A 26,287-nucleotide genomic window follows, 5' to 3' on the forward strand; every position below is an offset into this window, starting at 1 on the left:
AAGTCTTTTTTATCCTAACAGTGAAGTAAAATTAAGTTGAAATAAGCCACAATTAAAACTCCATGTGTTGGGTTAGGAGGCAGAAGGAAGGGTGTATGTATCTCTATCCATGTGTATTGTGTTAACATTTCAGGCATTTTAACTTTGGGCAATGGACATCATAGAGGGGGACTAGGTAGGAACAAGGCCACCACATCAAACTGATAGTGGGGTAGAAGAAACATTTGACACCTCCCGCCTTCTCTGCCCCCTGTCTGTTTTTAATTTTGCTAAATCATTCCCGTCTGGAGATTGTATATTTTAAGTTGCCTCTCCAAGCAACACAGAGGTACAGTGTCAGGGAGCCTGATCTCAGAGACAGGCAAAGAGATGCGAAAGTTGTAAAGGCCCCAAGCCACAAGAAAGAAAAGGAACAGGGCGGGGCCCTGGCTACAATGACATTAGCCTATATGGCCTGTGCAGTAACTGGGGGATGGCACCAGGAGACATAACGTTTCTCTCATAGTGAGTGTAAGACTTCATGCGCATTTGTGTTTTATTTTTTTTAAGTTTATTCATTTTTGAGAGAGAGAGACAGAGTATGAGCAGGGGAGGGGCAGAGAGAGAATGAAAGGTAGACACAGAATCCGAAGCAGGCTCCAGGCTCCGAGCTGTCAGCACAGAGCCTGACGCGGGGCTCGAACTCACAAACCGTGAGACCTGAGCTGAAGTCGGAGGCTCAACCGACTGCACCACCCAGGCGCCCCAGCATTTGTGTTTTAAAAAGTGAGCATCCCTCTGAAAAGTTCTAAAAGTTCTAAAGTTCTAAAGTTCTAAAAGTTCTAAAAGTTCTCCATGTGCACACGCATGGAGACATCACGATGCTATCGAGCACATCAGTAGTGACTTGAAGAAAAAAAATTACGCTCTTCTACATACCCTCACACAGCTCCCACATAAGTCACTCAGATCTGTTCCGGAGAATTTCAAGTTCACATGTTCTACATATTGGCTGTTACACCTACATGTTTCCAAAATACGCGCACATCTATAAGATGGGCATAGCAATAGTTTCATCCATAGAAAAATGACGAGGCTCAGATGAGAACAAAGTAAGTAAAGTGCTAAGCATGGTGCTCAGAACAGAGGTAGTACTCAAATCTTGTTCTCTATTATTATTTAGCAACTTAGATGCTGTAAGAATTTTTTAAATATGGCATGATAATAATAACCAATAACTTCCTCTCTCAAAGGGGTAGGTAGTCTTGAACCTAATTTAAAATTGTTTCAGTCTTTTTGTTTCTTTCTCATGTATGTTTTCCCCTTGAGAACTTTGTGAATTTAGCATCATTGCAGATTTGTGCACACCACTGTAATAATCTCTTGGCAGTATTTAATAAAAGGAAACAGTAAGAAGGATGTGGCTTATGCACATAGATCTGCATTACATTTGGAAAAAAAAAACCTTCTGAACAGCATTTCTTCATGCTTTATCACCATTTAAAGGAATGATAAAACTACCTATTTATTCCTTTGCTAATAAAACAGAAGCTGTTTATTAAGTTCTAACATGTATTTACCTCAGGGCACCTGGCTGGCTCAGTCAGTAGGGCGTGCAGCTTTTGGATCTCCAGGTTGTGAGTTCGAGCTCCACGTTGGGTGTAGAATTTACTTAAAAATAAAATCTTTTTTTAAGTTTATTTCTTTATTTTGAGAGAGACAGAGAGACAACACAAGTGGGGGAGGGGCAGAGAGAGAGAGAGGAAACAGAAATTTCAAGGAGGTTCTGCCATGTCAGTGCAGAGCCCAATGTGGGGCTCAAACCCACGAACCGTGAGATCATGACATGAGCCCAAACCAAGAGTGGCTCGCTTAACCGACTGAGCCACCAAGGCACCCCAAAAATAAAATCTTTAAATTAAAAAATGTATTTACTGCGTTACTTTTCCAGAAAAAACCCTGCTGAGCTATGTGTGTCAGTTTCAATGCCATTCTCTTTTAAAACTGAACAATTATAGGGGTGCCTGGGTGGCTCAGTTTGTTAAGCATATGACTCCTGATTTCAGCTCAGGTCATGATCTCACAGTTTATGAGTTTGAGCCCTGTGTCAAGCTCTGTGCTGACGGCACAGAGCCTACTTGGGATTCTCTCTCTTCCTCTCTTTCTGCATATCTCTCTCTCTCTCTCTCTCTCTCTCTCTCTCTCTCTCTCAAAAATAAAGAAACTTTAAAAAACTGAACAATTATAACTTTAGGTTGTTTTAGTTAAGCATCTTTCTGAAATTGTTATTGTTTAATAGTGATGGGGGCAATGGAAAAGTTACTTCAAATGAGAGAATGGTTAGTAAATGAAGACCAGAGATTTGTGGTGTGTGTGTGTTTGTACACACGTGCACGTGTGCACTTGAGCCAGTGCTGGAAATCGTATGCCCTGTGTGCATTTATGTGTGTGAAAGACATATGTTTACATATAGAAACCACAAAATTATTAGGAACCAACAATGGTGCTCTTGATTTTCCCTGAAAATCACTCTAAGTCACATGGGAAATTTTTCTAAGAGCTTAAATCAGAGCCCTGCCCAGTCAATAACTCAGCAAATGTGTCCTGGCTAAACTATGAAGATATTCAGAAAATCTTGGATTAGGATAACAAAAATGAAACATAAACAGTGTCAAATCAAAACTGCTGTGGGCATTTTTTTTAAGTTATTTGGCTTAAGTCGTTATGTAATCAGAAATAAAGCATTGCTGCTGTTTTCAAAGGGACAGTTGGAGAGTGAAGTGAAGATTTGATCAGAGGCGTATAAGCATTTAAAAGAAAACAGGCATGGATTGTGAGATTACATATTCTAAGTAGGAATCAGCTGCAGGCACTTCTGAATCATTTGTCTTTCTGATCTTTTAGGAACCAGCCTGTAGGCAAACCACGGGGTGAGGCTGGGAGTGCCTGGGTGAGGGTGCATGTGCACGTGGGAAGGGTGCCAAGCACCCTCTCTCCATGCCAACCCTTCCCCCCACACTCCCAGAAAGGTATGTACCTTGGTCTTCCTGTTGACAGAGCAGTTAGGCACGTTCTCTGGCGGACTTACTCCCTACCAGCACCTCCTCCCTCAATAGTGATGAAACCTGGCTACGCAAAACAGATACTCTTGATTCTCCCAAGCTCAAGGGCCAGGCCTTCCTTACTCTCAGAGTAGGTGTTTGTCTGTGCATGCTTTCAAGAGTACTAAAAAAATGTGTCCATGTCCCCCAAATACTATTCCCGCTAATTTAAAACATAGCTCCTGAAACTTCACCCCTAAAAATTCATATCTTTAAGTTAAAATGCTGCTTCTACTCATGGAAGTGTAAACCCCAACATTCTATTTCCACTGTACCAGGGACAGTATATTCAACTGCTTTTACCTTTTGAACTCTCATTCTAATTAGATTACCAGATCACCTCCTGCTCCCTTGGAAAGCAGAAATAAATATCCAGTGGAAATGGGACATGATATACAGATAGAATTTGATAGGAAGTTTGGTCAACATGAGAGGTGGACAAGGTCCAGAACATGTCAGGTGAGGGCCACAGTGAGGGGACCTTGGGTAACCAGATTACAAAATTACACCTCTAGGCAGAGGAAGTAGGAGAGAGGAAGAGTGGTTCCAAAATAAGCAAATATTGCTAAAGAACCACTTAACCAGCATTTCCTAAAGCCAGTCCTGCTAGAGTGTAGACCTTCCAGCAAAATATATTGTGAAAAATGTCACCCTTCCACCACAAACACATACCCCACCCCTGCTCTGTTCCCCTGGCCCAGTTTCCCATTTGGGAAACTTACAGTTACTATGGTAGCCTCTAAGGTTTTTTTGTGAACCACTCATGGAACAAGAATGTTTAGGGAACCTAGAGTTCTTTAACCAAATGATAATGTCTCAGATTTCCCAATTCTGACACCCAGGCTCTGATCTTGGCACATCAGTAAATTCTTGTCATACTGTTGGCTGAAAGATAGCAGGTAGATCTCTTGAGCATTGCAGAGATGTGCATAGGCTCCTCAGCATAACCTTGCTGAAAGAAGATCTGGTACTTTCTGGGTAGTTCCTGTCCCATAATTAGGAATGACTCATTATTATTCAGAAAAATATATTTATTAAATATATTAAATATGTATATTCTTTCTATCATATCAGCTCTTTACCTTCTTTTTGCAGGTCTTTATCCTTTAAGAGAACTGCAGATATTTTTAGTATATAATATATAATATGACCTATTAAGATTATCCCAATGGAATTGATTTCCTGGAAGACCAGAAGCCTGGTCTATCACCCCATCCCCTCCCACCACCTGATGCCACTACTTCCAAATCATAGAAAATCCACATTCACTCAGGACTCTGGGACTCTTGGGGCAATTGCCAAGGCCATGTTTCACAAATAGGCCCGAGAACTGCTGGGAAAGGAGCTATCTTTGACTCATAAGAAAGGAGCCTCTCCAGGTCTTGCAATGGGTTTTCTAGGGGAACAGATCAGTTAGTGTGAAGGAGGTAGAGTTGATACCTTGAAATAGGAAGAGGAATAATTATCAAGAAAATTTTTCTTTAGCTTTCAGTACAGTCTCTTGGGTTAAAAAGGAATTTAGGAATCCAGTGTTCCTGATCCCTTCTTAATTTTGATAAAAGGATGGGATTTAAAAAACAACAACAACAACAACAAAGGAGTGTAGTTGATATTTCAGGGTCCATCAGTGTCTTACAATAAAGCTATCTCAGTAACATCTTTAAAAGATATACTTTCATTTTAAGTAGAGAAGGGGAAAAAAAGGGAAAGAAAGAAAAACGCATTTCAACCACTTCATCTCATTCAACTTAATTTTTCAAGCAAACTCCAAACAAGAATGACAAAGTCATTCAGCCTCTGTTATCCCAAATGTTCATGTTTTATTAAGTATGTAATTTACCCTCATAGCAATTGTCAGGAAGGCAAAAAGCAGCACCACCATCTACACATAGTTTAAGAAAGAGCCAGTTAGGTGAAAACAGTTCAGTTCCCTCACTAGTTGTTATCATAATCCCACATCTCTAAAAAGTGACTTTTTTTAAACATCAAATTGATTGGGTGCTTCAGTGCTATAAGGACACAGCCCTAGATTTAAAAAAAAAGGGTGATCAATTTTCAAAATTAATGAATCAATGATGGTGCTGCTACTAGATTTGATGAAAAAAAATCTACCTGTAGAAACATGTAGTCCAAGAAATTTCATTCCATTCCTCAACTCAAGAAAGGTTTTCTTTGTGAACCACAGAGATTAAATAGTTTTAACAGATTATATCTAAGGAGGCCACCCAAATTCACCCAAATTCACCTTTCAATTACTTATTCTCCAGTAGCACCCTCGAGACATTAGGTATCTTAGTCCAGAAATACATATGTTCCATTGAAATTAAGTATGTTGGGCTTTCCATTTTCTAGGCTAAAATTAGTAGTCAGTCACAGACTCTTTCTACCAGATAATGTTACCAAGGAAAAATGTTTCTTTAAGATTCTTGTGGATTAGATAGGCAAAATTTTTTCTGTGCAAGGCTATGCCTCTGAACAGTTATGATGCTGACCCAGCAAAAGCAAAGTCTGCGTTTGGTCTTTGGAATCTGAGGAGGAAAACTAAAACAAGTGGTCATTACTGAAGGGGGTTTCAATAATTGCTTTAATGGGACAGAGCGATTTTATGTGAAGGTCTTTGTGACAACTCAGGAAGAAACAATCAAAAAGAAAACTGTTTTTACAGCTTGTGACAAGGTAATACCAATAAATAGGAATGGCGCCTCGATCATTTATCCCAGAGACCCTAATACTTAGATTGACCATGTAATTTATCGTCCAAATCAAGATTCTTTACAGAGTGAAAAGAGGTGCAGTTAACAATTATGCTGGAACAACAGGTGTGAACTAGGACATTTCAGGGAAATGGGGTGAATGATCACCCTGCTAATACTGGAAAGGAGATTTGATTATGGGAGAACACTGACACAGGGAAGGTTTCTAATTAATGCTTAACATGAAGGCAGCTTTTATAAGGCATTTAATACATGTTCATTTTAATGATAGAGGATAGTGATGTCCCAGTTATGTCCTCTTTTTATTGATCATTAAATCCCTGGGCCTTATCTTCTCAAATGGTAGGTTATTTTATATATTTTAAGTATATTGAAAGGCACACTGATCTTTTAACCCTGGACCGGTTATTAAAGTATAATAATGCCCTTGTCTTCTGAACATTCCATGGAGAGCAACCTAATTACCTGGAAGATGGGAGGAGTTTGCAATCTATCTTTTAGTATTTACTGTATCTTAAAGGTGATGTTCCTCCAAGATCATCTTGGGAGATAAGTTGTTAGCATAGAGCTTTGGCACACAGTAGGTACACAATAAATATTTGTTGAATAAATGAATGACAGGTACTCTGCAGAATAAAAATTTCTTGAAAAGACACATGGGGGTGCATGTATGGCTCAGTCAGTTGAGCATCCGACTTCAGCTCAGGTCATGATCTCCTAGTCTACGGGTTCAGGCCCCACGTCGGGCTCTGTGCTGACAGCCCAGAGCCTGGAGCCTGCTTTGGATTCTGTTTCTCCCTCTCTCTCTGCCCCTCCCCTGATTGTTCTCTCTCTCTTTCTCTCTCTCTCTCTCCTCAAAAATAAATAAGCATTAAAAAATTTTAATAAGAATTTAAAACAAAACAGAAATATAGCCGTATGTAGGAAATCACATATCTATTTGTATTCAACTCTTCCTAAACAGTTGCATATTAAGAGACAAATGAGTACACACTAGAGTCAACAAATTATCATTTCCTCCATCCTTAAAAGTCACAGCAAACAAGTTGCTATTAGAAATTATAGGAGAGACAGCATCTTTCCATAGGACCTGCAAACTTAGGAGATGAAACGGCTTTTCTGTTCTGGGTTATTAGTATTAAAAATAAGTTAAAATGTTTTTCCCGCTTAACTGAAGTATTCTATGTCTCCCTTGAGCAGGACAGTCATCTTTGAGAAGGGATTTGATGTTTGTTTTGAAGATAGTTGATCAGTGGCTTTACTGTGAAATAAGAGATGGAGTTATTGTGAAGGCCCATTTAGAAAGACTTGTGGAAGAAAACAGGAGAAATGTGAATAAAGTAAACAAAGGAAATATATTTTATAAAAGGATAGTTATAAAAGATGTAGTGCTTGGGGGTGCTGGATAAAGAGTATGCGGAACTTCTGTGTACTATGTTTGCAAATACTTGAGTGTGTAATTGTTTTAAAATAAAAAGTTAAGGGGTACCTGGGTGGCTCACTTGGGTGAGTGTCTGACTCTGATATCAGCTCATGTCGTGATCTCTCTGTCCTGGGATAGAACTCTGCATCAGGCTCCACACTGAGCAGAGCCTGCTTGGAATTCTCTCTCTTATCTCTCTCTCTCTCTCTCTCTCTCTCTCTCTCTCTCTCTCTCAAAATAAATAAATACAAATAAAAAGTTAAAACAATTTTTTAAAAAGGAAAAGAAATGGAAAAGTTGAGATGGAGAAATAAATGTCTTAAGACAAATTCCGTGTAATTTGAATATGCTAGAGGAGATATAATGAGCCTCTCAACACTCTATTCAACATTCAGCAAATATTTTTTTGAGCACTCTTCTCTGTAATTCTTCTAAATGTTGAGGATATCATGGTTATCAAGACAAAGTTCCTATTCTCATGGAGTTTAAATTCCAGTGCTTATTATATATAATGAGAAAATAATAGTCAAATAGATATATACTGCTTCAGATGATGGTAGTTGCTCAGAAGAAAAATAGAGCAGGGTAAAAGGACACAGTGAGCGAGAAAAGTGCTATTCTAAAGGTGTTCAAGGAAGGATCTCTGAGAAGGTGACATTTGGGCAGATTGAAGGGAGGGAACTGAGCCACGTGGATATTGGAGAAAAGACCATTCCAGACAGATGCTACTACAGCAAGCGCAGAGTTCCCACAGTGGGAGCATTTTTGGTATGCTCAAAAACCAGCAAGGAGGTCCATGTAGCATGAGGACAGTGAAAGAGCAGTGATAGAGGATGAGTTCAGAGATGTAAAGTGGGTAGAGGGAAACATTATAAGGTTTCCCAAACCCATTGCAGGGTTTTGGGTAGAGCGGTGACATAACCTCATTTACATATTTCTTAAGGTTTTTCAAAACTTTTTAAATTATTTTTAGAGAAGCTTTAGGTTCACAGGAAAGTTGAGGGGAAGTTACAGAGATTTCTCATACCCTTCACCCACACTGCATATGCACAACCTCACCCATTATCAGCATCCCTCACGAGAGTGGTACATCTGTTACAACTGATGAACCTACGTTGACACGTAATCATCCAAAAACTTATTGAAGTAATACAAATGAGTGGTATTGAGGTTTGGACTAGGCTTTAATGGTGGCTGGATTGATTTAAAGGGCAGTAGATTCATGACATATTTTGAAAGTAGTTTCAATCGAGTTGCCATTTACTGATATGGAAAGGATGGTGGGGGTGGTTGATCTATCTATTTCGTACATACTAAGTTTAAGATGCCTGATAAAAAGCTAAATAGTGGTGTCAAGAAGACAAGGGATTAGTAGTTCAGGGCCAGGTTGGGGTTTGGACATAAAACTCGGAAGACATCAGCATGGAAATGGGATTCAAAGTTATGGGCCTAAATGAGATTGCCAGGGGAATGAATTTAAATAGAGAAGGCAGGTGGCTCAAGAACTGAGCATTGAAAAGTGCTGATAATTCAAGGTAAAGAGGATAAGGAAGACACTAAAAAGAAGCAGATTGTGAGGTAGGAGGAGATCCAAGAGAGAGGTTCCCAGAAGGCCAAGAGAAAAAGTGTTCAAGAAGGAGAAAGGGGGCACCATGGTGGCTCAGTCGGTTGAGAGTCCGACTCTTGATTTCAGCTCAGGTCAGGATCCTAGAGTCATAGGATCAAACCCCACATTGGGCTCCACACTGAACATAGAGCCTGCTTAAAATTCTCTCTCTGTCTCTCTGTCTCTGTCTCTCCCTCTCTATCTTTCCATCTGCCCCTCTCCCCAGCTCATGCTGTCTTTCTCTCTAAAACAAATTAAATTTTTTTAATTTAAAAAAAGGAGAAACAGATCAACTGTAACCAATGAGTTAAGAGATAGCAAAGATGAGGAGGGAAAATTACCACTGGCTTCGGCAACTAAATACCCTAAGTCACCTTGACAAGACAGAGAGTGGTAGGGCTGAAAGAAGGGTGGTTTTCAAAATTAATGGGGGAGAGGAGAGGAAGTGTCTTTTTAAAAATAAGGCCAACTTTTTCAAGACTTACTGTAAAGTTCAGAGAAATAGGATGGTATTTGGAGGGGTGTGGTGTTCAGAGAGTTTGAGTGGAGTTTTTACCACTGAAACTTAACAAACCAGATAGGAACTATATAGCATATTTGTGTGCTGAGAGGAATGACCCAGGAGACAGAAGTCTCTAAAGTAGGAATGAGGATTTTAGCTGCATAATTCTGGGTTGATTTAAAGGGCAAGAAGTTGAGAGAGGAACTGTAAGTAGTATTACCATGATTTCTTGGTCATGATCTTGGCTGGGCCCTATTGATAAAGGGAGATATAGGAAAGCAAAGATAAAGGAACAGAAAGTTCAGGATACTTCAGAAAAGAGGTTAAGGAGATGTGAAGTCAATACGTGGGATATAAAAAACAAAACATGGCTGGCTGGAAAGGCTTATCCGGGAAATTTTGTTTATAGGTGTGTAGAAATCAAGTACCATCCTTTGGTTGGGTTTGAGTTATATGACGTATTTATTGTGAAGGAGTATGTGCTTTTCATAAAAAAAAGTCAGACAATATAGAAGTACAAAGGATATAAAATAGAAGTCCATACACACACACACATACACACATACACATATTCTCACATTGTATTCCCTAGGGGGAACCACTGTTAACAACTTAGTGCACATCCTTACAGATGTGTGTGTGTAAGTATATATATACATATATGTATGGACAATTACTTTATAAACATAAAATCATATACTATTCATACTATTCTGCAACTTGCTTTTTATACCTAACAATATGTCTTTTGTATTTTTCCATCTCCATAAAAATAGCTCTACCTCCTTCTTTATGAAAAAAAATGAATAGGTAGTACATGAACATGATATGCTATATAAAAGGGACAACAGTGTATATATAGCATCTCCCTCCAGTCTCCCAGCAGTCGGTTTCTCCCCAGAGGCAACCACTATTACCAGTTCCTTAGATGTCCTTCTATAGCTAGGCAATGTATACAAACAGATGCTTTTGTATTTATATAAATGGAAGCTTACCATACATGCTGTTCTAGATCTTGCTTTTTAAATTTTAACTATATATCTTGGAGATCATTCCATATAGGGCTACCTGATTCTTCTAAGTGGCAATATTATATCCTATCGTACCTTTATTTAATCAAATCCTGTAGTTATATATTTCTAATTTTTCACAGGTAACTAAAGACAACCATAGTGAGCAAGAATTTAGAATTTATTTAGCAAAAGGAAAGAGCAGAAAGCAAAACAAAGAAGATGAAATGTTTTTAATTGTAAAGAATCATGAATTAAAACTAAATCTAGGGCCTTGTCTGTGTGGCATTAAAATAAATTATTGAAAAGCAATTTGAGGGGCACCTGGATGGCTCAGTCAGTTAACCATCCTACTCTTGATTTCAGCGTAGGTCGTGATCTCAGGGCCATGAGATCAAGCCCCAAGTTGGGGTCTGCACTGACAGCATGGGGCCTGCTTGGGATTCTTTCTCTCTCCCTCTCTCTCTGCCCCTCCTCCACTCGTGCACCCACTGCCCCCCCCAAAACAAATAAATAAACCATAAAAAAGAAAAGCAATTTGAAATTCTAGATGCTAATAATTCTTGCTTACAAAAAAATGTATTCTTTGTATTACTTTCAAAGACTATGAACAATGAAGAGCCCTCTCTGTTTTGGGTACCTAAATTCTCTTAACAATTTTGATGATGCATTTTTCTGGGACTAGTCACTGAAGGTTTAGAACATTATTGTTTTGTTCATAGAAATGCCTGATTAAGAAACCATTTTCCTCCATTTGGCATTTGGCAATGACTATTGCAACTGGCAGTATTCAGAGAGGCTGATTTTACAGATATTCTAAATAAATAAATGTCACTGAAATGCTACATCTACTAGGAAACTCCCAGGAAGAACAAAATGACATAGTTTCCTTATATGAAATACATTATTAATTGAATTGGCTAAAAGACAATGCCTTGTGGTGGCTGGAGTCTTAAGGTGTAAGTCATTTATATATATATAATAATGTATATATATATTATATATATAAATGTGTATATATATATATATATATATATATATATATATATATATAATTTGTTGTCAAACTGGTTTCCATACCCAATAGCCAAATTATGGAAAGAGCCTAAATGTCCATCAACTGACGAATGGATTAAGGTATGAGTCTTGATGTCAATTCTGTGACCACTGGGTGCATGAAGTTGCATTAATCAGTTCTCTTTGCTTCAATTTCCCACTTGGAACACAGGAGAAAAAATTGTGTCTGACTCCCTTGCCTACCTCAAAACCATGTTGAAAGGAGCAAAAATGAGAACTGTTCACGGCAGGAACTTTTAGAGTAAGGTGCTGTTTATGTAATTATGGTATTATGACTCTGTTCAAGTGAGGTCTCAAGGCAGATTTAGAGGCAGAAAGATGTATGCATCAGAATCAACTGGGGACATTTTTCATACCATTCCCTGCCTCACTTCCTCCTTCCATCACCAGTTAAGAACAGTTGTGACTGAAAAAACTTCAGTGCCATCAGGTATGGGATATAAGTATTGGGTTCTAAATAGAGAGAGATACACACAAGTGGTGATTAAGGTCAAGGGTTTCAGTTTCAGGGTGACCTCGGTTTGAATGTTGGCTCCACCCCCTTATTAACTATATGATCTTGAATGACCTATTTCACTTTTTGAACCCATTGGTTTGCTCACCTGTAAAGGGCCTGCCTTTAAGATTGGCATGTGGTTGCCACATGGTTAATGCTCAATAAATAGTTCTGCCATTGGTTTATTGCTAACACCCGACCTTTATTGTTCACTCGGAACCATGGATTTAAGGCAATATTTATCATCCTATGGGTTTACCAATTACTTCTCTCATAAAGATTTAATAGGTGTAGGATTCTTATGAACATATATGCATATATATAGAATTTAAAGGCTGGATGTGGCTGTAAAACTATATATATAAAGATTACCCTTACAGGGAAGCTGAGGCTCACAAAAACAAGAGATTTATCCAAGTTTACAGGATACATACGTATATGTATAAGGATCAGGACTAGAGGTGTACCTTCTGTCTGCCAGTTCAGTGCTTTTTACTTCTTGCCACTCTCAGACCACACATTTAATAAAAATAAAATATACTTGCTTTTAAAAGTTAATGATGAGATGTTATTTCCTTTCTATGGCAGAGTCAATGACATCATCACATACAGCAAGAAAAATCCTGTGAAATGGCACTCATCCAGCTAATAAAATTAATAGCACAGAAAGGTGTGGAAAACCACTGCCATCACTGCAAATGTGGTATCCACAGACCCAGAAAGAAGTGAGTGATAGCATAGGGTTTAGGATCCAGATGGAGACCCATGTTGTGAGGGGAAAGACCGTGAATAAGAAAGAGAATTTCAGGTTCTTTCCTGGGTGACAAATCTGTTTCCCCAGCTTGATCCTGGATTTCAAGTTTCTATGCCTCCCTTAAGGATTCACAGGATTTCCAAAAGCCCCATGGTTTTTCACATGGCTCTTTTGTTCCTCCCATTCTTGACTCCTGCTGGGTGATTAATACAGATATTAGTGTATCTGCAATGAACTGATACTACAATTCCCCTGCCCTGGGTGAACATGGAGGTGCCCAGACCCACAGAGAATTTAGGAAGCAGAGTGGAGGCAGTGACTAATACCCAGAAACCTTGAATTCAAATCAGCAGATGGAAGTTAGATCTGTGCCTCTAAAAACAGGACCAGCAGATTTTCTGGGCTCCCTCGACAGGGCAGGGCTCCAGCACTGATTGAAGGGCTGCACTACGGGTCTGATTCACAGTACTGAGTGGAGTGGAGGAGAAGGTCCAGAATGGAAAGCAGCCTCAGTCCAGTTCTGGACACCTGCCTGTCTGCCCACAAATGACCACTGTGGAATCTAAGGCAAGCAGACTGCCCCCCAAAATCAGCTTGGAGTCTCTGCCTACACACATGGCCTGGCCCTGCAACCACAGAAGTCCCATCTCCAGCCTGGGGCCACCTCAGGAAGGCATCTATTACCTCCTACTCAGCCTCCAGTTCTGCAGTCGCCAGGATAACCCAATGGCCATAAATTTCAGACCCTGCTAAATGTTGCCTACTTCTAACTCTAACTGACTGCATCTTGCCCTTTGGGAAAACAGCTTTACTCCTGAGTGCTCTCTGCTAAATGAGTGCCACCTTGTCTCTTTCCTCCACATCATCATTATAATTAATAAGCAACAATATCATCCCTGGTGGTTATGTTCTTATTAGGTGTTAACTGGCCTTAGCATCATTATCTCATTAGGCCTTTCCACCTAAATTACTTTATCAGCTTCCCTCCGAAGGGGGTCTGGTACTGTCTGGCTGAAAGGAATCCCCTGCACAAACACAAGAAAGCAAAAGGATAATCACAGGCATTTAGATCTCCTCCAGATATTAATCTTCTTGAAAAATTAATGTTATTTCTACTATTGGGAATATTTGCATTGCTATAAATCCTCTCATCCAGTGTTTAAAGCAATACCCAGAAGATTTTTACTTAATCTCACTCATTTTTATGAGGGAAAAAAAGAATGTTGTGGAAGAATGTATTATAAAATATTTACAACAGTTAAAACTTCCTCCCTCATCGCTGCCCACATTTCTATTTGGGTACATTATCTCCAGCTCTTTCATTAAGTGGCTGAATTTTAAAAATTTTTATAAAAGGCTGTGAACAGGTTGCTCACTTAGTCACCACTTCAGTTGTTCTGGATGTAATCTTTTCTTCAACTTCTCCTAATAATGCTTTTCTTTCCTTTAATGGCATTAATTTTATAATTCAACCTTTTGCAAAAGGTAGATGAAGACGATTCTGTCCATAGATGAATGGACAAGATAGACTAATACAATTCTCTAGAAATGCTTTTGTTCTTGAGGACTGATGATACACATTACTTCTTTTATTGCCCTCATGATTCTATGTTAACCATGAACTCTTTTCATCTTTTCTTCCTTTCTTTCTAGGTTGTGCATGCTCTCCAAAGGTTGGGGGACATGCCATCAAGAGTTCAACCTTGCCCTTTACAGCCATTAGTCACATTTTGTTTCCCATTCCAATGACTTCTTCCCTTCCTCACCTTCCTGCCTCCCTCAATCATCTCCCATTTAATTCATCCTCCCTTTCCCTAGTAATTTCCTATGCTTAAATGTCTTATTATCTCATATTCCACATTACCCACTTATCCTTCAAACTCTATTGTTCATTTTCTCACAAATTGTATAGTCTATTCGGTTTGCAGTATTCATTTACCCTTCTTGCTCACCCACCCATCAGTCATCTCTTTCCCCTCTGCTTCCTACTTTCCAACTTCTTTTTTTCTGAAGGAACAGATCATGATTTGAAATGGTAGAGATGAATCTTAATGTCCCCAGATTATTTACTTAATTTTTCAGAGCAAATTTTCACTCCAAGGGAGAAATCTAAGTTTATAATTCTCAAGCCTTCCCACAGAAGCAATCAAATGCACTAGGTCTCTCTTTTTAAAACTTAATTGGGGATAATACAAATCTCAAATGAAATATTGCACAGCTCGTTGGTATTTATCTGAGATGCATCGACCATTCTTTTTTTCCCCTTTACAATTGAAGCCCTGAATTATGGCCACAAGACACATTGTCTTTTGAAACTATGTCACATAAAACTTCTCTTAGAGATTGAAAGTAAATCCCTAAATACAAACCCTGCTGTCATCAAACTTTCTGTTAATGCACAGCCTCTTTTTCTAGAAGAGTATGATTTTAGTTTTAAAATTTTTTTTATTTGTGTTTTGTTTTTGAGACTTCACAGGCTTCAGGGACTACTTTTTCTCTTGATATTCCTTTCCTCCTCCTGCAATCTCAGGATAATTAATTTTAGCAAACTCTGGAAACATTCATTCTTCCGTTTATTTTCTCTTCTTTAGGGTCCTTTCTCATCTCATCCTTTTCCAGTGGATACCTTCCTATTTAAGTGACTGACAGGAATGAATTCCCATCTTTGCACAGTTTCATCTTAACATTCTCCCTCACTTTCCCTCTGTCACTTTATTTCCCTCCATACATTCTGTCACTGACCATATTCAACAGTCTGTGTGGCTGCTGAAGTTCTCCCAGCCTGTGTTCCTGGTCTAGTGGGCAGCCATCTTGCTCCCACAATGCCCTTCAAATGCTGGCAAGGGAAGGGTATCTTGATCATGAACTTTATTAGTGGTAACACCAAGGGAATGGAAGTAAATATATTAATCAAGGGGCAGCCTCATAACACCATGCTAAATTTAAGAATTGGGGCAATTGCTCAAACTCTATCTCCCTATTGTACTTCTCTAGATATCTGTCTTCATTTTTCAAGCTTATTGATTTTCCTATTCCATAAGGTATATGTAATGCCTTACACTGGAATAAGGTTAGTAAATTGTAACCATTGAAACCTAGCATGCATTGCTGTATGATTATGACTTTACTCTCATTCTAAACTAGCCAAAGGTATAGATCATCTGTGCAGTAGGCAATCCTGCTCATTAAATTTCTGTGAGTATATTTCTTTCAAAAAAAAGTTGGATTTCTCTGAGTTAATCCTTTTTTTATTTATTTTTAAATTTTTTATTTTTTTTAATGTTTTTATTTATTTTTGAAAGAGGGAGAGAGAAAGAGCATGAGTGGGGAAGGGGCAGAGGGAGAGGGAGACACAGAATCTGAAACAGGCTCCAGGCTCTGAGCTGTCAGCACAGAGACTGACGCAGGGCTCGAACCCATGAACCATGAGATCATGACCTGAACCAAAGTTGGACGCTTAACCAACTGAGCCACCCAAGCACCCCTGAGTTATCCTTTCTTATATGATCCAAATTATCTACTCTTTTTTCTAAAAAGTGATCCCTTTCCCCCATCACTATTCTATTACAGTTCACACACAATGTCTCTTGAGGATACAATATAGTTTAATTTTCTTCATTATTCAATTTGGATCCTGTTAAGTGAGACAGGCATTTCCTAATAAGAAGGAACATTTAAATTTTGGCAAATAAGTTCATTAGTATTCAGACAGCTTTGCACCCCTCATATTTAATAAACCTTTCCATTACAGAGCAAAATATGCTGTGAAATAGTCAAACAAATTAGCAATGGAGCCACCAAGAGAGTACACTCAACCTGATTCAAAGATGTCTCAATTTATCAGTTTTCTGTCAATCATTAAACAACAAAAATGAAACATGCAATTATACACAAGGAGAAATAACTCCTAATTCTTTCATTCTAGCTGAAGCAGAAGAGTTTTAATTGCTTGGAAAAATAAGATTTTTATTTTCTCTCAAGAGGGCTAAAGAAAACAAATGTAAATTGGCTTAGAGTCAACAGCTGGAGCTACAAGACTTCAGACCATGCAGATGAGAGTTGGAAAGATCCATCATCTGTAGTTTTTGTCTTCACAATGGCCAGTATCCAGATATTTGGAAATATGAGATGGTTGACAGAATGTTTCCTTTTCTGCTGCAGCTCCGCTAGCACTCACTAAGATATTTGAATATGCTGTCGATTATTCCATGGTCAGCTTTCCACCTATGTGAGTTACCAAGCTCTTTGTTTCTCTTCTAAGTCCTATCAGCCATCTGATCTTGAAAAATATAAAATATATATATTTAAAAAGGCCACCGGTCATAATGAAATATAAAGCACAGTATAATGAAAGATGTCTATCTATTAAAGAGGTATTTTTTTTAATTTTAGGCAGTAATCACCTACATTCTCCCCACCTGGGCAGAGAGGGTTGCAAGAGGTATGACAGACAGTGGCCATCACTGTATGGAGGACTGTCCCTTTACAGATTTATCCCAAGAAGTAAATGATTGTCTCTTCCTTTTTTTCTGGACCCTGGGTTTAAGTGATTGCCTAGGGGCATATGTCAAGGCACCTCAAAACTGCTTGAGCAGAATGGGACATCTGCCCAGAACTCATTACCCCAGCAGTACCGCCAGCACACTCCCCTGGGACATGGCTGATTCTCACTAAAGGAAACGCCAGCAGATGAAAGCAAGGAGGGCTTTGTACCCTCTCCTGTGAAAGGAGTGTGGGAGTGTGGGGAAATGTCAAGTTTAGCTTGTATCTCCAAACCTAGCACACACCTGGTACATTTCATGTGGTATATGCTCAAAGGAAGTGTGATGAAGGAAAGGAGAGGGAGAGAGGCACAGATAGAATAAAGGGTAAAGGAAGGAGAATAAAGGGTAAAGGAAGGAATAAAGCCTCTCTGAGCTCTACAGGGTGTGTTTCTAGAACCTGCTCAACTCCTAAGGAGAGAAGCAGATTTATTGTATCCTGTAAGGTTGATAAAAACTCCTCCAAAAATCAATCAATCAAGTGACTGTTGCAGATCTACTAACCTAACAGCTTAAGAACAGCTGAGTTAGAAATTTGCCAGTTGTCCAGTAGACTGGGGCCTGATGTTAACATTTTTAGAGCTGGAAGGGGTCTTGGATGGCCGAAGAAGCCCCCAAGTGGACTGCCCACAGTCACACAGCTTGTTTGTATTAGAATAAAGATCTAGGTCTCAAAGTTCCCAGCCTAGCATTTTTCACACTACAGTTTCCCCACATGAAACAGAAGCAATAGTTGCTTCCCAAATTCTATCTCTTCATTTTTCCTGACCCATGTCACTTGATATCTCTCTCCCCAGAATCTCTAACTAACCCTACCCCCTTCCTCTGACACCATGGGACTTTACGCAGCTTGCTAGGGAAACAATCTAGGCAGGTTCACAGAGCATTTATAGAATGCAGACTGGTAAGTCTTATAAATGTATGCTCACTAGGCTTGATTAAGGCAATAGGAATTAATATGTTAAATGGAATCCTGGACTCAAGAATACCTTTGTGTTCAGTTGTTTGCTATGGCCACTGCTCTTTATATCCAAGAGAAATCTAGAATGTAAGCTCCTTGATGTAGGAACCATGTCTATCTTATACCTAAGTCTCTGGTGTCCAATAAGTACTTAACCATTAGTTGAAATTTTTAATGTGACCACCGGTTCCATATTTCATGATTCTAAGAATGTTTGTTGATGTCCTCATCTACAAATACCCAGTAATATCACCCTTCAGCCAAATATTTTTAAAGATCTCAACTCCACCCAGTGTCTCCATTGATCTAATTAACTCAACACAGAGTCCAATCAACCAGCCCATAGGCAGGGAGTTCAAGCTCTATTTGATTTGATCTATGTTAGTTAAATGTGTTAGTTAACATTTACCTCCAGGTGAATGAAGACATAATAAGGGCTAACATCCTAGAACTGGAAGATAGTCTCTGATTATGTTTTCATTTTCAAGCCCTAGAGTGCAGAGACATGTAGGCTAATAAATTGGTGTTTCCATCAAACTACTACTTGCCAGATCTTTAGTAGAGGACAGGCTTCTCCCTAAAATTAGTGCTAGTATCATTTTCCTCTCTTTATATTTCCACGGAAATATAAAGTATGTGTTAGCATACTATGGACATTTTAGTGCCCTCGTAGGTTGGTCCTCCAAGCAGTTGTCCAGCTGGTCTGTCTTTAATCTGACCCTGATTGCAGCCATTACTTGAAATGAAGAAGGCAATCTCTTTAGAAACTGTCGTTGATGTTCCTCTTCTCTCAGGGATAGGTAGCCCATCCATAAGGTCTTCTTGATGATGGTGTCTGGGGCCAGGATTCAGGAAGTCCAGTGGGAAGCAATATGGGAAAAGGTCATGCTCCTCCAAAGAAGTGTGGGTTTTCCTTCTGTCTCAGCAACTGTAAAATTATAAATCAAAGATTAAAAAGTTAAGCCACTGCTCAGGGGAAGATCTTGGTAAAGACATGGCTTAATCAAACCCCGGTGATGGATTCATTGGCATCTAGATGAAGTCTGTGGTTTCCAAACAATGAGGCAGAGACTACAGGGACACACAAAGTATGCCTAAGGATTCTCTATTCCTTCATTTATTTTGCTTTGTCAAAGAAAGAGGAAAAATTGTAATTGAAATTAAATGCAAGTGAATCTGCATGCAGAAAGGGTGTAGAATGAGGGGGCTTGGGAGGGACATACTAAGAAAAAAGGAAAGAGAACCACCGGAATCCAGAAACAGCTGCTGTTTCTTCCCAGTGTTTCACAGAGCTGACCTGAATGGAGTTGTGGTTCTGTGACCTAAGTGAGAGATAAATGATAATATTTGGGACAAGTGGATTTAAGATACTATGAAAAGTTAGAAGCACAGTCGCCCAGGTCTTAGTCTGTTCCTGGAAACCAAAATGACTGATTCTCAGAGTCATTAACAAAGTAAGACAGAATGATAAAAACCTCACCCAAAGATGATCTAGATGAAGCATGACTAGTTTAGAGCATCCCTGCCCAAAGCAAAAGCAGATGTATTACAGTGCCGCCACTCAGGGACTGAGCAAAACTGCCATGTCAGTAACTGTCTTTGGCTTCCTTCCCCTCCCTTGCTGCATCACTCTGTCCCTGTCCTGGGGCTCCAGGAACCCAGTGTGCACGTGCCATCATCTACCCACTCAAATGTCTTTAATATGACAAAGACTGGTTAAACCAAAGGTCTTCTAATTGTTAGATTTGAGTATTTCACACTAGACTATTAACAACTGGTGGCTTTAGCATTCCTGTGGGCTATTTGCAATTTAAAATTACCTGCAATCTTCATTACTGGAATATGGGAAGAAGAGAGAGAGGGGACAAGTGAGCAAGCAAAGCGGAGGGGCTTCCCATGCTTCTTGTTGAATCTCAACACTGCTCCACACCAACCACCAAAACTCCAAACAGTGGGCTTCAGCAATGTTGCCTCCACATTACAAACAATCTGAACAGCTGTTAAGCCCAGACTGAGAAAGCAGTGCTGTCCTCAGAGCACATAAAGAGGATTTTTTAGAACTGATGTCTAACCTACAAAAAAGCTTCCTACAGATACCAGTGATCATGTCTGCCTCCCAGGTGTCTGCCCTGGTCCAAATCCCTCCCTTCACAAAGAAACAAAGTGAAAAGTGAGTGGCTTATCCAGTGTCACATAGGGACTGACTGAAAGGTAGGGCCAAGACTGAGCCTAAATCTCTTAAATCCCAGCCCACAGCCCAGCCCAAGTAAGTCTTCATGAGCACAACACATTGTCCTTGCTCTAGACAGGAGGATCATGTTCTTCCAATCAATTCTTGAGTGGTATTTGGGTACTTTCTGAATAGTAATTTCCCCTTCCTGGACAACAGTCTGGTTCAGTGGGTCAGGGGGAGACACCGGAATGTTGGCAGATTCCCTGAGGAATCTAGGGAGAGCCTAGATCCTGTGAGGTGTTGGAATCACCCCTATGCTTTGTTATCGCTGCCCTGGGGATATCCTCTCAAGCCAAAATATCTAACAGTTCTTGACAATTGGGGCACAAGTCAGAGCCCTGAAGACAAACACCAGCAAATCCATGGAAATGAAGCACATCAGTGGTTGCCAAGGGCTGGGGGGTAGGTTTGAGGAATGACAGCTAAAGGGTATGGGGTTTCTTCTGGGGGATGATGAAAACTTTCTGGAATTAGTTGTGATGATTTTGCAACTTTGTGCAATCTCAATTATACATTTTGAGAGAGTGAATTTTATGGTATGCAAATTATATTTCCATTTTTGAAAAACCCATGTAGACCTGTGGGCACCATATATCACAGGCAGGTGGATCACCTGGCTCTCTGGGTCCTCACAACTATTGGGTGACTTCCCCTGGGCAACAGAGGCCTGAGCAGCTGATTATTATCACAGCTAGGTCTGCTGCATGCTTCTTATGTGGCAGACAGCTGTGATACACTGTATGTGGTTATCTCAAATGATACATCATAACCAAAGAAGTGGATACTATTATTATACTGTTTTTGTTAACATTTTACAGATGATAAAATGGAGGTACAGTAAGGTTAAACAACTTGACCAGCTAGAAAGTTGATACAGTAAGGTTAAACAACTTGATAGCTAGAAAGGTGTGGCTAAGTAGGCACCAAAAGAATCTGTCCAAAATCATGTCCCTCATGATTCTAATATTCCCACTATTCGATTTTGGGAAAACAGAATAATAATAATAGTGATAATGATATAGCTAAGAATTATTAATTATTTCCATGTTCCAATTTTTCTACTAAATTCTCTACATAGATTATCTCACATAATCTTCACAAAAAAGCTGTGAGGTACACACTATTAAGGTGAAAGTGAGACAAAGAATGCTTAAGTCAGTTGCCTGAAGCTACACAGCTAGCAAGTGATGGAGCCAGACCCTACTGCAAGGCACTTGGTCAGAGAGCCAAATTCAGATGCCTACAGGGGCCACAAGGATGAAAGAGTAAAGTAGGTCCCATATGTTTCTTGAAATACAAAATAGCATCCACCCATCTGCTATTTATGTGGAGAGATGCAGAACGACAGTGTCTTAATACTGTCAGGCAAGACAAAGCACAAGAGCAATGGTGGATGGCAAGTGCCCCTTTGCCTCAACATTGAGGATACAAAACACAGTGGCAGAAACTGGCAAATTGGAGAAAAGCCTGTTTTGTCTAAAGGGGCAGCCACCATTCAATTCCACCCTTCTGTTGCCAGGTATGTATATGATGCAGTATTGCCATATTTTCTGAGAGAAACCAGAAAGACAGGTTTTTACATGAAATCTTTTGCTTTTTAAAAAAATGGCAAAGAATTCTGCAGCTTAAATTTGATATGTAGCAGTCCGCTCTCAACCTCTATATATAGTAAATTGTATTGCAAACATCCTTAAGCTGTTCCATGTGACTGGAATTTGGGATTTGGGGTCAAAAAGTGACAGGGTGAACCTGGAATGGTGAGGACGGGCCACAGTGTGAAGATTTTTGAAGCACACCTAAGGAAGATAAATCTCATTCCACAAGCCAGGGAAAGCCAGAAGCTTTGTTTGTTTTGTTTTGTTTTGTTTTGTTTTGTTTTGTTTTGTTTTGTTTTGTTTTGTTTTAGAAGAGAAATGCACCAGATCAGAAAGACATTCTGAGAATGATATTAAGGATAGAGGAGCTGGGAGAGATAGCTGAGGCAGTGAGACTGAATGGGAGGTAACTACAATTGTCAACCTCAAACAAGCAGTGGTAATGGAAGTGAGAGAATGGACTTAAGTCAATTAATAACAGAGACCTTCTTTAATAAGTAATAGATCTGCTTATATCAAAACAGTATATACATACACTCTATTAAATAGCAGTAGCATCACCTGATGAAGAAAAGACCATCATCATGAAGAGGGAGGCATTAGCAAATAAGGAAGAATGTTATGAGAAAAATAAGAAAGGGGTTTCAGGATACGACTTGTTTGAGGCTGAGTTTGGCATATAAAAAGGAAAGAAAATGTCCTTGGCTAGGGAGGAGACAGCTTGAAAACTGCCTAAGAAAACAAAAAGTGAATGAGTAAAATAAAAAGAACACATATAAAGAGGTCAGGTATTAAGAAATTAAGAAGAAATATAAGAAACCAGCAGGGAAAAACTAATCAGGCAGTGAAGACCAGTGAAAGTCCCTGAAGTCCAGATTTAATGCAGAGGAGAGAAACTGGGGAGAGCATTTTAAAAAGATGTTGTAATGAAGGTACCAAGGAGATTGCTTTAACAGAGACAGAACTCAAGAATAGAGACCACAATGGAGGGACTTATAAGGAGTAGAAGAAAAAGAGGTCCAAAATATGGGAAAGGATTTTAGCTATTAGAGACCAGTGGGAAAAGATGAGTTTTAGAGATGTCAGAAAGGAAAATATGACAGGATTTTGGAATATTCTCCGAGTGAAAATAAGGTCTATTCTGTAAAAAATACAAAGTTGTCTCTCCACAAGTGCTTAAGAAGCAGCCCCGAGGACAGCCAAAGATAATACCAAAGCTGCATTCCGAGGGTATGAGGAGGAGAATACAGTTACCAGAAAGTTCCAAAAGTGAAGGGAGCAAAGATTTTCATCTTTACTAAGCTTGGTTTTCATTGGTTGTAACATCACACAGAACAGAATGAAGTGTTCCACAGAAGCAACTTCAGAGGTAACCTTGTGATGGCCCAGAACGCTCTGGGAGAACTATAGTAGTCACAAAGGCAGAAAGAAAAAAGAGGGCTCTTCTCCATACACATGGTCCAGGAATAAAAAGGACCAACAACAGTAACAAAATATCCTATTTAAAAGCACAAAGTTGTAGGGGCACCTGGGTGGCTCAGTAGGTTAAGTGTCTGACTTTGGCTCAGGTCATGATCTTGCGGTTTGTCAGCTGTGCTGACAGCTCAGAGCCTGGAGCCTGCTTCAGATTCTGTGTCTCCCTCTCTCTCTGCCCCTCCTCCACACACACACTCTCTCTCTCTCTCTCTGTCTCTCTCTCTGTGTCAAAAATAAATAAACATTAAAAAGATTTTAAAGCACAAAGTTGTACATCAAAGGAGAAGAAATACAAGCAAGGAGGAAGGAGGGCTATTACTGTTAGGCACAAGAAGGGGCTAGGATTTAAGTGTGTGTCATGTAATATCTGGCAGGTTGGTTACAGTATTCCATTTGGGAATAGGCAAAGTTACTCTGTTTTGCAGAAGAAGGTGTGGGGGTTATATAAAATAATAATTACTTGCTAACAGTCACAAAGCTAGTTAAGTTTTAGAGCCAGGTCTTACTGGATTCTCAAACTTATGCATTTTCCGCAATACCACACTCACTATGGGCCATCTCCTACCTGGATTTATGCAAAAGCCTTCCTAACTGGTATATCTCTCACCTCCTCCATCCTTCATCCAATATGTAGCCCAAGCAATAGTTCAAAAATACAAATTTCACTGTAGCGCTGCCTGTTCAAATCCCTTCAATAAATTCCTTTTGGTCTTCGGTGGAGTCCAGACTACTTAGCACTCCCTACAAGGCCATGCAAGGTCTGGCCCCATTCACCTCCCTAGCTTCATCTCAAGCTCCTCTCCTTGCAGGGAAAATTCAATGGCTCTGGATATATTTAAGTATTGGAATGCACCTTGACCATTCTTGCCTCCAGGGCTCGGCACATTGTCCCTATGTGCTGGAGAACTTGTCTGCCTGGCCTCCAACCCCTCCCATTTGTAGTCACCAAGGATGACTCCTTGGTAACAGTAGGACTCCTTTCTCATGAAACTTAACACACCTTATTGGAATCCTCTTAATCTGTTCTGAGATCCCCATACCCCCTCTACTGGGAGCTACATGAGGAAAGATCCTGTTTCCATTTTGTTCACTCTTGAATGTACAACACCTAGCACATGCACTGACATATCACACGTTTTAAACACAAAGATTCTGAAATGGACAAATAAATTTGATGGGACAAAGGCCATTACTGACTACTAAGTGAAGCTGTATCAGTAGAGGCCAAACTCATAGCTGACCCCAAAGCCCCTACTCTTGGCATCTTCAATTTACTGTCCATTGCTAAAGATTCTTTTCCAAATTCCAAAATTTGATTCCAATTCAAAAATTCAAAAAAATCAACATTTATAGAACATGTGCTCTATGTCCTTCCTGCACTCAGAGCCATAAATAACTCCAAGGACAAGACTTGCTTCTTGCCCTAAATATGCATACAGTCCCATGGAGAACCTTTCATTTTGCCAACATGTTGCAATTCACATTCTCTTTAAATCCTTTCAGAACTGAGCTGACAAGGGATGCTTGGTAGTCTCTTAAGCATTTGGTAATAGCCAGTTGACTCCTATAGGACAACAAGGGGCTTGAGACCTGAGGCCAAATCTTATTCATCATTATCATCCTGGCTAGCATAGTGTTTGGTATATAACAACAGGTTTAAAACTATCACCAAATGTGTGAAAGCATAAACAAATGAATGAAGAAATGAAACAAGTAAAGTCTTGGAATCAAGCTTTGGAATCGGGTCAAAGTCTCAGCAGGAATTCTCCTCTATCACTAAACAGATAAATGACTTAGTGACAAGTCCCTGTAGGGAAGAACCAGCCCATTTCACACACACAAACTGGCCAGACTTCAGCTAGCAGAGCATGGGGTCAGGGAAAAAGAGGAGCAGGATAGGGTTGTCAGTGGCTTTCAATTGTTCCATCACTGGACAGGTTCTCTCCTCTGTCCTCAGGTTTAGAGGGGAGACACGGGGGCAGTCACACCCATGGAAGAGTATTGATGGCTTCACCTGCTCACTGAGGCAAATCAGAGAGGTAGGTCAAAAGACAAAGAGGAAAATAGATCAAGATAGTGTTCACCACACATTTTCATTACCTAGTAGGAAAACCCTTCAGTGACATCTTATTTAAGATGTACATTGATAATCAGCGCCATGAATAAATATCTAACTGAAACAAAGATATTTGCTAGTTTCTATACCTTTCAAAATTAGAACAAAAATCTGAACAGAAACAGCTATCAAACAGCATCCTGCACACACACACACACACACACACACACTCCTGAAATTTCCCCCTGCTGGCAACTTGTTAGTTATTTGAATAAACATTATTTCTGCCACATGCTTTAGCACCAAATAGTACCTTGTAGTCAGTTAAAAAACCTTTATCAAAGTTAGACTATGGTATTATTTTGACACCAGACAGTCCTTTGCTTTTGTGTAGAATCACAGTGTTGCCTGAACAGTGTACAATTACGCTTTTGTGCAGACAATCAGCAGGTCATTAGCGTACCGTACAAATCACCTTGGACTCAGGATGGAACCCTGGGGACCTGGAGCCGCAATAGACTGGAGAGAAGACATGGTGTTGCTGACAGTTACCTCTGATGGCAGTTAGAAAGGTATGATTGCAACCACATGACAGCTTAATACAACAGAGCTCTGAGCTGTTCACATGGCAAATTCTGATTAATGGTATCAGTAATCACGATGAATTTTTAAGTTTTGGTGGAGGACTCCAATACATCCTGTTAGAATACAAGACTAACAAAGCCCTTTATGAAATTGCCATGTTTTATCATTCTTTTACTGC

General features: G+C 39.6%; 1 long non-coding RNA gene across 2 annotated transcripts in view; it reads left to right on the forward strand.

Annotated features, from left to right (window-relative positions):
- Positions 1-26,287, forward strand: part of LOC122236441 — a 109,685-nt gene that overhangs the window by 79,267 nt on the left and 4,131 nt on the right. For both annotated transcript variants that reach the window (XR_006214497.1, XR_006214496.1), the window contains exons 2-3: positions 25,426-25,507; positions 25,964-26,096. This is a non-coding gene — a long non-coding RNA (uncharacterized LOC122236441). The remainder of the gene's footprint in view (positions 1-25,425; positions 25,508-25,963; positions 26,097-26,287) is intronic.

This window comes from Panthera tigris, chromosome A2, assembly GCF_018350195.1.
Source record: "Panthera tigris isolate Pti1 chromosome A2, P.tigris_Pti1_mat1.1, whole genome shotgun sequence".
Classification (NCBI taxonomy): Eukaryota; Metazoa; Chordata; class Mammalia; order Carnivora; family Felidae; genus Panthera; species Panthera tigris.